General features: G+C 50.1%; 1 long non-coding RNA gene across 2 annotated transcripts in view; it reads right to left on the bottom strand.

Moving 5' to 3' along the window:
- The window catches only part of LOC132670005 (uncharacterized), a 235291-nt gene extending 222155 nt beyond the window's left edge, over nt 1-13136 (bottom strand). Inside the window, exons 1-2 of one of the 2 annotated variants that reach the window (XR_009606371.3) lie at nt 12558-13136; nt 11371-11452 (exon numbers count right to left, since the gene is read on the bottom strand). This is a non-coding gene — a long non-coding RNA (uncharacterized LOC132670005). The remainder of the gene's footprint in view (nt 1-11370; nt 11453-12557) is intronic. The other variant, XR_013554491.2, reaches the window with a different exon arrangement.
- Nucleotides 13137-13187: the final 51 nt, after the last annotated feature.

Raw genomic sequence — 13187 nt, 5'->3', positions numbered from 1 at the left:
TTTTTTTTTTTTTAAGTTTATTCATTTACTTTAAGAGAGACAGAGACAGCGCGAGCAGAGGAGGGGCAGAGAGAGGGACAGAGACATAATCCCAAGCAGGCTGTGCACTGTCAGCGCAGAGCCTGATGCAGGGCTCAAACTCACGAACTGCGAGACCGTGACCTGAAGCATAACCAAGGGTCGGACCATTAAGCAACTGCACCACCCAGGTGCCCCTAAGCACTGCCATTTTAGACACTGCTGTGTGTTCACTCTCTGACCCCTGCCTGTTTACTCTGTCCATGGTACCCTTGGGCCAGAATTCCTCAATTTTGATGTAATCAGAGTAATTAAAATATATATATATATTTTGCCTTTTATACACTTGTGGGGGCTTTGGTTGTGGTAAAATACAGATAACATAAAAAGTTACCATTTTAGTGGTTTTTAAGGGTACAATTCAGTGGCATTAACAACAATCACTGGGTTGGACAACCATCATCACCGTCTATCTCAGGAACCTTTTCATCCTCCCAGACGGAAACTCTGTCCTCCTCCCCAAGCCTCTGGAAACCTCTATTCCACTTTCCGTCTCTTTGAGTGTGGCTGCTCCAGGCACCTCAAATCGTGGAACCACAATACTTGTCCTTTTGTGTCTGGCTTATTTCCCTTTGCATAGTGTCTTCAAGGTTCATCCATGTTGGTGCCTGCGTCAGAAGTTCATTTCTTTTTAAGGCTGAATAATATTCCCTCCTTTGAATACAACACATTTGGTGCATCCATTCACCTGTGAGTGGATATTTGCATTGTTTTCCCCTTTGGGCTGTTGTGAATAACGCTGCTATGAATGGAGACACGAGCATCTGTTTGAGTTCATTTTTCAACTCGGGATTGGGGATCATATGGCAATTCTGTTTCACTTTTTGAGAAGCCGCCAAACTGTTTTCCACACCAGCTGCCCTGTTTTGCATTCCCACCAGGCACTACAACAGGGTTCCAATTCCTGTACATCCTCACCAAGACGTAGTTTCGACATTTTTTTTCTTTTTTACGAGAGCCATCCTAATGGGTGTGAAGTGTTATCCCACTGTGGCTTTGATTTGCATCTCCCTAATGATAATGAGCATCCTCTCGTGTGTACTCTGGCCATCTGAGTGTCTTTTTTGGTGAGAAGTCTAATTAAGTTGTTTGGCCATTCCTGAATCAGATTCTTTATGCTTGTGCTTTTGAAATTAGCTTAACTTAAGAGGTCTTTTCTCACCTCTAGGCACAAAGTGATTTCTGACTATTCTTCTACTAATGAGAGGGCATTTTGGGGGTGAAATATATATCACATGCATCATCATTTCAATCATTTGTAAATGTACAATACAGTGCATCGATTACATTCACAAGTCCTGTATCCATCACCCCTATCAACACCCAAAACTTTTTCATCGTCCCCAACATAAACTCTGTCGCCATTAAACAATAACTCCCTGGGGCACCTGTGTGGCTCAGTGGGTTGAGCGTCTCACTTCAGCTCAGATCATGATCTCATGGTTCGTGAGTTCGAGCCCCACATCAAGCTCCCTGCTGTCAGCACAGAGCCTACTTCAGATCCTCTGTCCCCCTCTCTCTGCTCCTCCCCCACTTAAGCTCTCCACAAAATAAATAAATGTTAAATAATAATAATAATAAATAAAACAAACAATAGCTCCCCACCCTCCTTCCCCCCTCCTGCTTCTGGCAGCTACCATTCCATTTTCTATCTGTATGAACCTATCTATCATTGTTCTTCTGAGTCTGGCTTGTTCCCCTTAGCAATTACACTTTCAAGAACATTCCATGCTGTAGCATGTGTTCAAATCTCATTCCTTTTTATGGCTAAATGATATTCCACTATGTGCTGATTACTGCTAATTTTATGATTTTCCCCTTCATGTTAAGACTTTATTTTTTTAAGTTTATTTTTTTAATGTTTATTTTTATTTCTGAGAGAGAGAGAGACAGACAGAGCATGAACGGGGGAGGGTCAGAGAGAGGGAGACACAGAATCTGAAACAGGCTCCAGGCTCCGAGCTGTCAGCACAGAGCCCGACGCGGGGCTCGAACTCACGGACCGCGAGATCATGACCTGAGCCGAAGTCGGCCGCTTAACCGACTGAGCCACCCAGGCGCCTCTAAGTTTATTTATTTTTTGAGAAAGAGAGCACGAGTTGGGGAAGGGCAGAGAGAGGGAGAGACAGAGGATCCAAAGCGGGCTCCACACTGACAGCACAGAGCCCAACGCGGGGCTTGAACTCGCGAGCCGTGACGTCATGACCTGAGCCAAAGTCGGACGCTGAGCCACTCAGGTGCCCCACCTTCACATTAAGACTTTAATCCATGTTAAGAGTCTGCCTGCGTTTGCAACTGGGGGCCAGTTTCCCAACACCATCTTCTGAACCCTGTCTCCTTTCCTGGGCGGGCTGTGGGGTCACCTTTACCCACACACTTGGCTCTCACGCAACCTCCGTCTGCTCCAGCCCACCGTGTTCCCTCGTTGGTCTGTTTCTCTGTGCGTCAGCATCCCACTGCTTTTATTATAATGGCGTGTGCCTTTTTCGACTGGCAGGGGAAGGCTCCTCCTTACTATTCTTTCTTAAGGTTGTGGCATCCAAGCCACATCTCATCAAATCCCCAGAACATCCCCGTGTCAACAGGTACGACCCTTTTTCCCACAAGACAGTGAGGGACCAGGCTTCAGGGAGGGGAAGTGACCTGATGAGATTTACAGGGCCGACAAATGGCAGAGCTAGGACAAAACAAGGCGGGTCTGAGTCTCCAGCTGCCCCCTGGTCCCCGGCCGCCAGCTGCCTCTCCTATCTGTAGCCCACTGGGGTTTTATCCGCAAGAAGGAGGAAGGGGCTAAAAAAGAAACCCCTGTGCATTTAAATAGAGAAACTTTCCAACAGGAAATTGCTTACGGAGGTGATGGAGGAGCCCAAAAGTCAAAAAAGAGACTGCAGAAAAGCTCAGAGATTCCTCACAGAAGCCGGTGCCACCTCTAAGCTGGAGGGAGCAGGGGAGGAGGAAATGTTACGGCAGGACAGGACCTTTGGCCCCTCAGAAAACTGGAAATGCATCCATATGATAGGACTATGATCCACCATTAGTTGAGCATTTACTATGTGCCAGGGTTTTCCACTAGTATTTTACATGTACTCTATATACACAAGGTGTGGCTCCTTCTGGCCTCCGCTCAAACCTCCTCAGAGATGCCCTATAATGCTGCCACCAACAAAGATCCATCTCCTGCTTTATTGTCTTTTCTGGCATTATCAGTTTATCAGTAACTGAAATTATCCCATACGAGTGTTCGTCTATTATCTCCCCCACCACCTGCCCCGTCTCAAGACTGTAAGCCCCACGAGGGCAGGACTTGAGTCTTAGTGCATCTTAGCGCCCGGATGAGAGTCTCAATCAATCACCCAGATCATAGGTACTCTTATGTTGCTTCGATAACTAACCTAAAGAACGCTCTCATGAAATCCTCACCAGACACCCATAAGGTGGGCACGAGGGTCCTCATTTTATAGAAGAAGAAACTGAGCCTCAGAGAAGGTCCCAAATTCGCCCAAGCTCACCTAGCTAGTAAGTAGCGAAGCTGAATTCGAAGCCAGGTCTGTTGCTCTCGACCTGAACACCTGCGCCCCCTTCTTGCCTTGGTGCCTTCCTTCCAAATCTCTCCTTGCTCTGTGGTTTCCCACACTACCCTCACCGCTACCCCCCCCCCCCCCCCCCAAGCCTCTCTTGTCCTGGAAATTCCCAGGGCCTTGCTGAGCTGGGCTGCAGTAACACTTTGTGCCAGGAGGTGTCACCAGGGAAGTCTCGTGGCCACGGTCTGGGGTCCGCACCCCAGCGATGAACGTGCCATGGTTTAATCACTTTTAAGGATATTCCCAAGTTTTTCCTCCACAAACCAAGCGGCAGCTATATCCTAGCACCTGTGGTCACAGGCTATGAGGGAGGATTTCTCTGGGAATGGGTTTCTCGAAATGGAGTTGCAAAGATCAATGAACATCTTTAAACTGCACAGATTCCGTGAACGTGCAAAGCCTGGTTTTACAGCTGAAGAGTGTGGGGCCCAGAGAGGGCACACGGTTTACCCGAGGGCGTACAGCAAGTTAGCACAAGAGCCAGGTCTGAAGCTGGTTCCTCCGGCCACAGATTTTGCCACCGCACTTGGATGGATGCTTCCACCTAGGCTCAAGTGCAGTCTTTGTGTACTTGTACATGCGTGTGGACCTGTATCTGACTCTTCCTTCTGTCGTCCAAGCCTCCATTCACTCACTTAACAAATACATTGGTGAGATACAGGATCAACACTGCCCACTCAAATAACAAATGTCTCCCACACAAGCAAATAATTTATTTTCCTCTCTGATATTAATCTGAATGAAAGCAGTCCAGGGTTGGATGATGGCTTTATGGTGTCAGGGACCCAGACTCTTTCCGTCTTATAGCTCTTCCGTCTTAGACTGGCAGTTTCCATCTCATGGCCCAACGTGGCAGCTGTAGCGTTGCCATCACATCTACATTCCTGCCAGTGGGGAGTGGAGAAAAGGAAGTAGAAGCCAACATCTTTAAGGGCACAAACCAGAATGTTTTGTGCCATTTCCACTCTCATTCAATTGGCCAGATTGAGTCACATGTCCTACACTGCTGCAGAGGAGGCTGGAACACATTAGCTGGGCGGCTATGCTTTCTGCTAAAACTCGGGGTTCTACAACCAATGAATACATTGGCCACTCCCTGCCACCCATACATTTTCTGAGCACCTACCATGTGTGAGAGAAGGTGCAGCAACGTAGAAAGAGTGCAGACCTGGGAATTTGATTCATCTTGGGTTGAACCCCAATTCTGCCTTTCCCAGCTGTGTGTCATGACCTCGCTGAGCCTTAGTTCGCTCGTTTAGAAAGTGGAGACAAGACAGTGCGTGTGCTCGTGCACCGTGCGGACTCAGCGTTGGGTCCGGGGTACAGTTGGCATCAAAGAAATGGCACATGTTTTTACAAGAGTTAGACGCTGAGCCGGGTTCCCGGGCTGGGGGGGGAGGGGGGTGGCGGGCAGAGGTGACTCAGCAGAGGCCCTGCCCTCGATTCCTATGGGGAGACATTCCAATGCAGCCTCCTGTAAATAAAAGCTCAGAGACTGCTCAGCACATAATCCCAATGCGTCCGTCACGCATGAGTCAGAAGCAGTTATGCCCTTAAGTCATAAAGTCGCAGCTGGACCCGAGATAGCTGGCACCCTTCCAATCCCACCCCGGCCCCATTTTACAGAGGAGCAAACAGAGCTGACAGAAGAGCCGTGACCACAGCGTGACTACAGTTTCATTTTATCAGCCTCCCCCTGCTGGCATGTGCGGGTCAGTTCCAGTTTGGAGCGATCGGAAACAGACTCGGCCGGACCTCCTAAGCCCACAGGAGCGGGGTTTTCCAGACTGGCTGGGGAGAAGCAGGACTGCTGGGGCGAAGCGTCGTCCCACCGGGTGCTCTGACCGCAAGAAAGGGAGGTGTCTCTCTCCAATTTACTTACAGATCAGTTTCTCAAACTCAGCACTACGGACATTTGGGGCCAGAGAATTCTCTGTCCCGTGCGTGGCAAGAACATTAGCCGTGTCCCTGGCCTCTCTACTCATGAGACGGCAACAGCATATCACCACCCCCAGCTGTGACAATCACAAATGTCTCAAGATGTTGCCAAACGTCCCGTAGGGGTCAAAAGCGTCCCCAGTTGAAAACCACTGCTTGAGATAGACAGAGCCTGCAAGTAGGATGTTTAAGCACAGATTCTTTACGCAGATTTATGGATGTTAGTGATTTTCTTCGCTGTGGGCAGGTGTATGTTTTTTCTCTTAGGAAGGGGCACAATGGCCTTCGTACTTATTAATGATTTCAGGCCATTATTGGTACAATTCGTGGCATTTGAATGTGGACAATAGAAATTATATTATAGGGGCGCCTGGGTGGCTCAGTCAGTTAAGCGTCCAACTTCGGCTCAGGTCGTGGTCTCACAGTTTGTGAGTTCAAGCCCCGCGTCAGGCTGTGTGCTGACAGCTCAGAGCCTGGAGCCTGTTTCGGATTCTGTGTCTCCCCCTCTCTCTCTTTCTGCCCCTCCCTGGCTCTCACTGTCTCTCTCAAAAATAAATAAACATTAAAAAAATTTTTTTGAGCAATTATATGACAATGTTGTGTGAACGTTAAATTTCCTGACTTTGAAACCTATTTCAAACCTGTGGCCATGTATGAGAATGTCCTTGTTCTTCAGAAATGCACTAGGGGTAAAAAGTCATCAGGTCTGTATCTGACTCTCAGATGGTTCAGAAAAATTACACACACAGAGAAAATGATAAATCAAGTGTGGCAAAATGTTGAAAACTGGGGGATCTGAGTGAAGGAGATATGGAAGCTCATCGAGCTATTCTTTTTATATATATATATTTATTTTTGAGAGAGAGAGGGAGGGAGGGAGGGAGGGAGCACGACCGGGAGAGGGGCAGAGAGAGAGGGAGACACAGAATCGGAAGCAGGCTCCAGGCTCCGAGCCGCCAGCACAGAGCCCGACACGGGGCTCGAACCCACGAACTGCGAGATCATGACCTGAGCCGAAGTCAGACTCTTCACTGACCCAGCCACCCAGGTGCCCCTTATTGCACTATTCTTGCAACTTCTCAGTAAAATTGAACTCATCTTAGAAATTATTTTGGAGGGATTTTGTAAGTCACCTATGTCTTATTCTAGTTTTCAAAACACGGTTTTTTAATCTGTTACTCCCTGGGCTCCAAATTACCCCTGTTCCGCAAACATTACACCAAGCACATTCCTACCTCAGGACCCTTGATCTTTCCAGGCCTGCTGCCCAGCATACACTCCCTCACCCTTTCTCCCTGGCGAAATCTTACTCGTCTTTGGGCAAGTTAACTGTTCTGAGCCTCAGTTTTCTTTTCTATAAAATTGGGCCAAAGAGCAAGGGTATCTAAAATACCCAGCACACAGGGACAGCCACCTGCGAACACCAGTCCCCCACACCTTTCTCCCCAATCCCCCCCGATCTTGATCCCCCCCCCCACACTCTGCAAGTAAGAAAGAGGTTGTAAAATAGAAACAGAGGATGTCTTGGTGTCCTATAACTGCAAAGTCCAGAAGATGATCACACGCAGTTCAGGTAAGGTTTGCTCTAGGCGGTTAATGCTAATAATGGCTAAAACTTAGTGAGTGCTTACAATGTGCCACTCTTCTAACCACAATATATTTAGTAGCTTATCTTCACAACAACCCCATGAGGTAGCCATACTCTTATTAGCCCTGTTTTCCACATGAGGAAACGACATCCCAAAAGAATAAAAACTTGCCCGTGGTCACACAGCACACAAGTGGGGGGGCTCAGACTAGTCTGACTGACTAGAAAGGGAGATCCACTTTCAAGTAAGGCTTGATCCAGTCGCTCGAGGATCTCACCAAGGACCTGGTTTCTCTTGGTCTCTCCTCTTCGCCTTCTCCAGGGAACTCACCCCCTCATGGCTGCCAGCAGATTCTGATGAGACTTTTTTCCCTCGGGGGAAAAAAGCACCCGTGTCTCAATTCCATGCCAAGATCCTCAAATTCACTCTAATTGGGCCATCTGAAGTCACACACCTACTTCTGAACCAATCGCCATGTTCCAGGTGGCTGGACAATGTTGCTTGGCTTTTATATTAAAGAGGTGGAGTCTGCTGAGAAAGCAGGCAAGAGAGATTCCTCCAAAAATTCAAGGTATTATTTCCATGAAGGAGGGGGAATGGATGTGGGCAACCAGAAACAGATGTCTGCATCCCCATGACTCACACATACAATAAAACGCTGTAAAATGTAGAGGAGGAGGAGGAGGAGGAAGGAACAGGAGGAGAAAGAAGAGGAGGAGGAGGAGGAGGAGGAGGAGGAGGAGGAGGAGGAGGAGGAGGAGGAGGAGGAGGAAGGATAATGGAGAAGGGAGAAAGGAGGAGAGGAGGAGGCCTGGTTTGGGGACGGCTATGCTGTAGCCCAGGCATGCACCATCTGGCCAGCCTGGCCTGGCCGTGACCCTCCAGGGAAGGAGGCCTTCCTGTCCACACCCACACCCCGAAGTGGTGGCAGAGTCACAGGGCAGGCACACTCAGGGTTTTGGAAGACAGCCTGCAGCACGGCCAGGTCACTTCTGGGCTACTTCCTTCTGGGCAGGGGGCCCTGCTGGGAACAGGGAACATGTGAAGATGTTCCCACAGACTGACTTGGGGAACAAGTAGCCCCGGCTGGGCACACGTAGCCTCTAGGGATAGTGGGCAGGGATACCTGACATCCTGAGAACACAGTGGCCCCTCTTGTCTCACAGCCAGGAAACGCTGAGGCCCTTGGTCCTTCCACCAGGCTATAACCGGGAGCTTCTAAAGTCCCTGTGGGCCCCAAGCCCACTTTTTCCTTTCTTTTTTTTTTTTTTTTTTTTTAATGTTTATTCATTTTTTGAGAGACAGAGAGAGACAGAGCGTGAGTGGGGGAGGGGTAGAGAGCGAGGGAGACATAGAATCCGAGGGATGCAAGCTCCAGGCTCCGAGCTGTCAGCACAAAGCTGACGTGGGGTTGGAACTCACGGACCGTGAGATCATGACCCGAGCCGAAGCCGGACGCCCAACCGACCGAGCCACCCAGGTGCCCTGAAGCCCACTTTTTCTTAACAGCCCACACATTCAATCATTAAAAAGCCAGTAATGCTTCTTCCCGCCTCAGGGCTTTTGCACTGGCTTTTTGCTCTGTCTGGAACACCGTTCCCCTACAGTCTCACATGGCTCCTTCCATCCCCTCCCGTAAGTCTGCTCACGTATCACCTTCTCAGTGAGGCAGTCCCTGGCCACCTTCATCAACAACTCAACCTGCCCTCCAGCCTCCCAGCTTCAGATCCTCCTTACCCTGCTTTGTGTTGTGTTTGTTTGTTTGTTTGTCTTCCAAAGCAGCCATCACTTCCTGGCATGTCAACAAGTTCATTACCTATTGATTATTATCCATCACCCCCCACCACCACCGCCCCAGGTGTCGGCTCCAGGAGGCTGTTTCCCGTACCTAGAACAGGCCCTGCCTTGTAATATCTGCTCAATAAATATTTGCTGAGTGAATAAATACATGAATAGCAAAAATCATAGTGAAGCTCATTTTTGCAGTCACTTTGTGTTGTTTGGAACCTATGTAAATGTGCATGAGGAACCTTAAACGTTCTCCTCAACATCGGGCGCTGTGCGTCACTGAGGAACGTCCCTTAGGAATGAGACTCCATTCCCCACGGGGCCACCAGCCCCGAGGACAGGGCTGGCTCGGAGCAGATGCTGAAAATGTTTAACCGGCAAATGTACCGCCAGGCAGATGACCAGGTGGGAGAAGGAAGTCAGTTGGCACGAGCCCCCATTACAGCCTCCCTGCCTCCAGCCCCCTCACCCCTCACCCCTGTGCACCCTTCTTACTCACTGCCCTTCCCTCTCGGGGCACCCCCACTCTAACCTGCCTCCTCTCAACAGCTAGACGGATCCTCTCAAAGCACAAATTGGATCTTCAGTTCTGCGGGGCTCCCTGCTGCCCTCGGAACAGCCTAGATTCGGGCACCAAGCATGCCCAAGCCCCCATGGAACTTCCATTTTTCTACGACTTTCTTCTCATGTTCACTCCAGGCTCGCAGATTGTTTTTTCTTCAGGGAGTAAAACAACCTCTCGCCACCAGGGTGAGAGCACATGGCACGTGCTATTCCCTCTGTGTGGAGGACTCTCCTACCTCACCTGACTCCCTTTCCCCCATCGGGTTCTTACTTAACTTCAGATTTCAGCTGATTCCCCCTCCTGCAGGAAGCCCTCCCTGATTTCTCCTCCTGAGGTAGATCACGATTACGTACGCATTCCCATAGTTCTCTCTTTGCCCCAGTCTTTCATTCGTGCATTAATTCAACACTTATTTGGCCTAAATGGTGCATAATGATCTGGCTCTTTAATATCTCTCTGATCCCACCTTCCCCCTTTTTCCCTCTCACCCTCCGCTCCAGCTACATAAGCCTCCTTGCTCTTGCTTGAGCACACCAAGCATGCTCCTGCCCCAGGGCCTCTGCACTTCTTTGGGTATCTTCATGCCAGTTCCTTCACTTCCTGCAGGTCTCTGCTTAACTGCTGCCTCCTCGGAAAGGCTCTCCCGACACCTTCCCCTCCCCATCTGCTGAAGCACTCCTCCTCATTCTCCGTCCATCCCTGTAGCCTGCATCATTTCTCCACATCATTTGTCCCTACCGGAAATTGGATTACCCTTTTACCTGTTTATTGTCTGTCCCTCTTGCAACTCTGAGGGCAGGGGCCTCCCATGCCTTGTCTGCTGCTGAATTATCAGCATTTTACACAGTACCTGGCCCACAGCAATTCTTGGTAAAGATTTGGTGAGTGAATGAATGTGGCAATCCAGATCAATATGACTTGGCACCAGCCATGGGGGGCTCCGTCCCCCAACACCGTGACACCTCGGGGGTGTCCATCTCGGGCAGCTTTGCAGCCTGAGTCTCAGAGCTAGGAGGAAGCGGGGAACATAGACCTAAAGGAAGAGAAGGGGCCAGCCACATCCCTCTGCAGGCAGATCGTTCACTTGGAAGTAGGTACAGCGAGTGCAAAGGCCCCGTGGCAGGATGACAGTAGGAGACATCAGGAGACAAGGCTGGAGAGTCAGCAGGGCCTTGAATGTCAGGTGAGGGTGTGGACCTCATCCCAACACTTTCATAGTCAAGTACAACACACAGGGGAAGTAATAAACATTTCTTCAGTGTCTCCTGCCTGTCAGTACCCTACCTCTCATTGTGTTCACTGTGAACCTTTCCAAAGCCTATGAAGCATTAGATTTCCATTTAATGAAGGAAAATGGACCTGCATAGGCTCAGAAACACAGCTATGAGACTCCAAGTTTCTAAGGCTAGGCTCCTCCCATTGCCTTTGACCTTTGCCCCACCCACTCATCCCCATTGTAGGCCTGTGATTCCACCTCTTCCCTCCTTTCTGGCTTTGCTCTAATTGGTGACCAAAGGCACATGTCATTCTCCAGGCCAGAAAAACAACTTGACGCCCACTCAACCTCTCCCCCCGGAACACCCAACACCCATCGCACGTAATATATGCAAAACAGAACTCCCGGTTTCCCCACCCCCAGAGCTGATCTCCCCCAGCTCAGCCAGTGGCACCTCCGTCTCCCAAAGGCTCAGGCCAGGAACCTGAGCGTCATCCCTGACATCTCATCAACCAGCAAATGCTGGCCGCTCCACCTTCAAAATACATCCAGAATCAGCCCCTTCTCCCAAGTCCATGATCACCCTGGTCTGACCATCCATCCATCCACTCCTACCTGGGCTATTTCAGCACCTGTCCCTGGTGTCCTGCCTCTGCACGGTCGCTGGGTCCATTCCTTGCGTGGAGCCAGAGAGACCCTGTTAAAAATATAAAGTCAAAGTCACCATGCAATTCTTTACCAGAGCTTCCCGACAGAACTTTCTATGATGGACATGTCCCACATCTGTACTGCCCAATACGTTTCCCACCTGCCACATGGGACTATTGAAATGGGCTCAGTCTAACTGAAGGGCTGAATTTTTAATTTTACTTACTTTAATAGTTGGCAAGGCTGTGGGAAAACAAGCATTCTTGAACACAGCTGTGAGAGTATAAATTAGGACGTGATTCTAATCCCAGTATCCACCTACCTAAGAATGGTTTGTCTCTATCTACCAAAATGACAAGGGCATGTAACAGTTATCACGGCAATCCCACTTCAAGAGTGTGTCTTTCCCATGCAAAAGTGACATTACATAAAAAAAAATTTACAACAACCAACGACAGGAAACAACCCAAGTGCCTATGCAACAGACAACTAGTTACATGAATTATGTGGTCCAGCCACATAATGGAATACGATGATGTAAAAAAAAAAAAAAAAAAAAAAAAGGAGAAAACAGGACACCTAGAGCAAAAACAAAGAAAAAATCCAGAAACCGGACTTCATCAAAAGCAAAAACAGTTTTGTGCACCAAAGGACACTATCCAAAAAGTGAAAACACAGCCAACAAAATGAAAAAATAGATTTGCAAATCATGTATCTGGTAAGAGGCTAGCGTCCAGAATGCATGAAGAACTCTTACAACTCAACCACAAAAAGACAAATCATCCCATTTTGAAACAGGCAAAGGTTTGAATAAATGCACTGGGCTGAGCCTTAATTCACTCGGCAAGTGTTTACTGAGCCTCTACCACGTGCCCTATGCTGATCCCGACAAGGGGATTCAGCTGTGAGCAAAGCAAGTCCGGGCCCTCAGGAACTGGTTTTCTGGTGAGTGACACATGCTATGGCCCATGACAAGCGCTGTGAAGACGAAACATGATGATGTCACAGTGACTGGAGGAGGGGGCAACTTTGAGTAGGGAGGGCAAGAGGGCCCCCCCCCCCCCCCCAGGAGGCAACATCCTTGGGAATTAAGAGTAAATGAAAGGCTGTGGACTCGCTCCTGGGCCTGCACCTAACAGATATTAAGCGCTCACCAAATCTTATAGTGACGCTTAGGGTCATTCTCCTCAGTTTACTGTCTTCTCCCTCGGGAGAACAAGAGGTCCTGGGGATCGGGCTCGACGTTTCTCCTCCCCGGGACGCTCAACAGCAGCTGGCACACAGTAGGTGCACGCAGGGTCCTCCTGACCTCCGCACGAGGTAGGGCTCGAGAAGCTAGCCCAGTGGGAATGGGCCTCAGCCCAGGAGTACGGTTCAAAGCGTCCACCAAGTGCTGGCTTTCTAGCCCCGGGCCGGCGCCCTCCACTCGCGCTCCCTGCACGCAGGAGGCGCTTGACAGTGCGTGCTGAAGAAACGCCCTTTTCTGGGTCCGGTGGCGCACGGCCTCGACCCATTGCACAGGCCGGCAAACCGAGCGAGAGATGGGCGGTGCCACGGCCGGCATTTCCGCGGGGGCAGGAACCGAGGCCCCCGCCGGGGGCGAACCGCGACGAGCTGGGACTCGCCGCCGCCCCACGCTTCCGTTCCCAGCTGCGCCCAGCTGCGCTCCTGCCCCCGGAGCGCCGCGGTTGGCTGCGGCTCGGAGGCCGCTGATTGGCCATCGCGGCCCCGGCGCGGTCCCCGATTGGCTGTGACGCGCGGCCGGGCGAGGCCCCCGCCGGCGC

This window comes from Panthera onca, chromosome A3 (assembly GCF_046562875.1).
Source record: "Panthera onca isolate mPanOnc1 chromosome A3, mPanOnc1 haplotype 2, whole genome shotgun sequence".
In the NCBI taxonomy this organism is placed as follows: Eukaryota; Metazoa; Chordata; class Mammalia; order Carnivora; family Felidae; genus Panthera; species Panthera onca.
The sequence above is the reverse complement of the archived record's forward strand: the minus strand, read 5'-3'. Positions and strand labels throughout refer to the sequence as shown.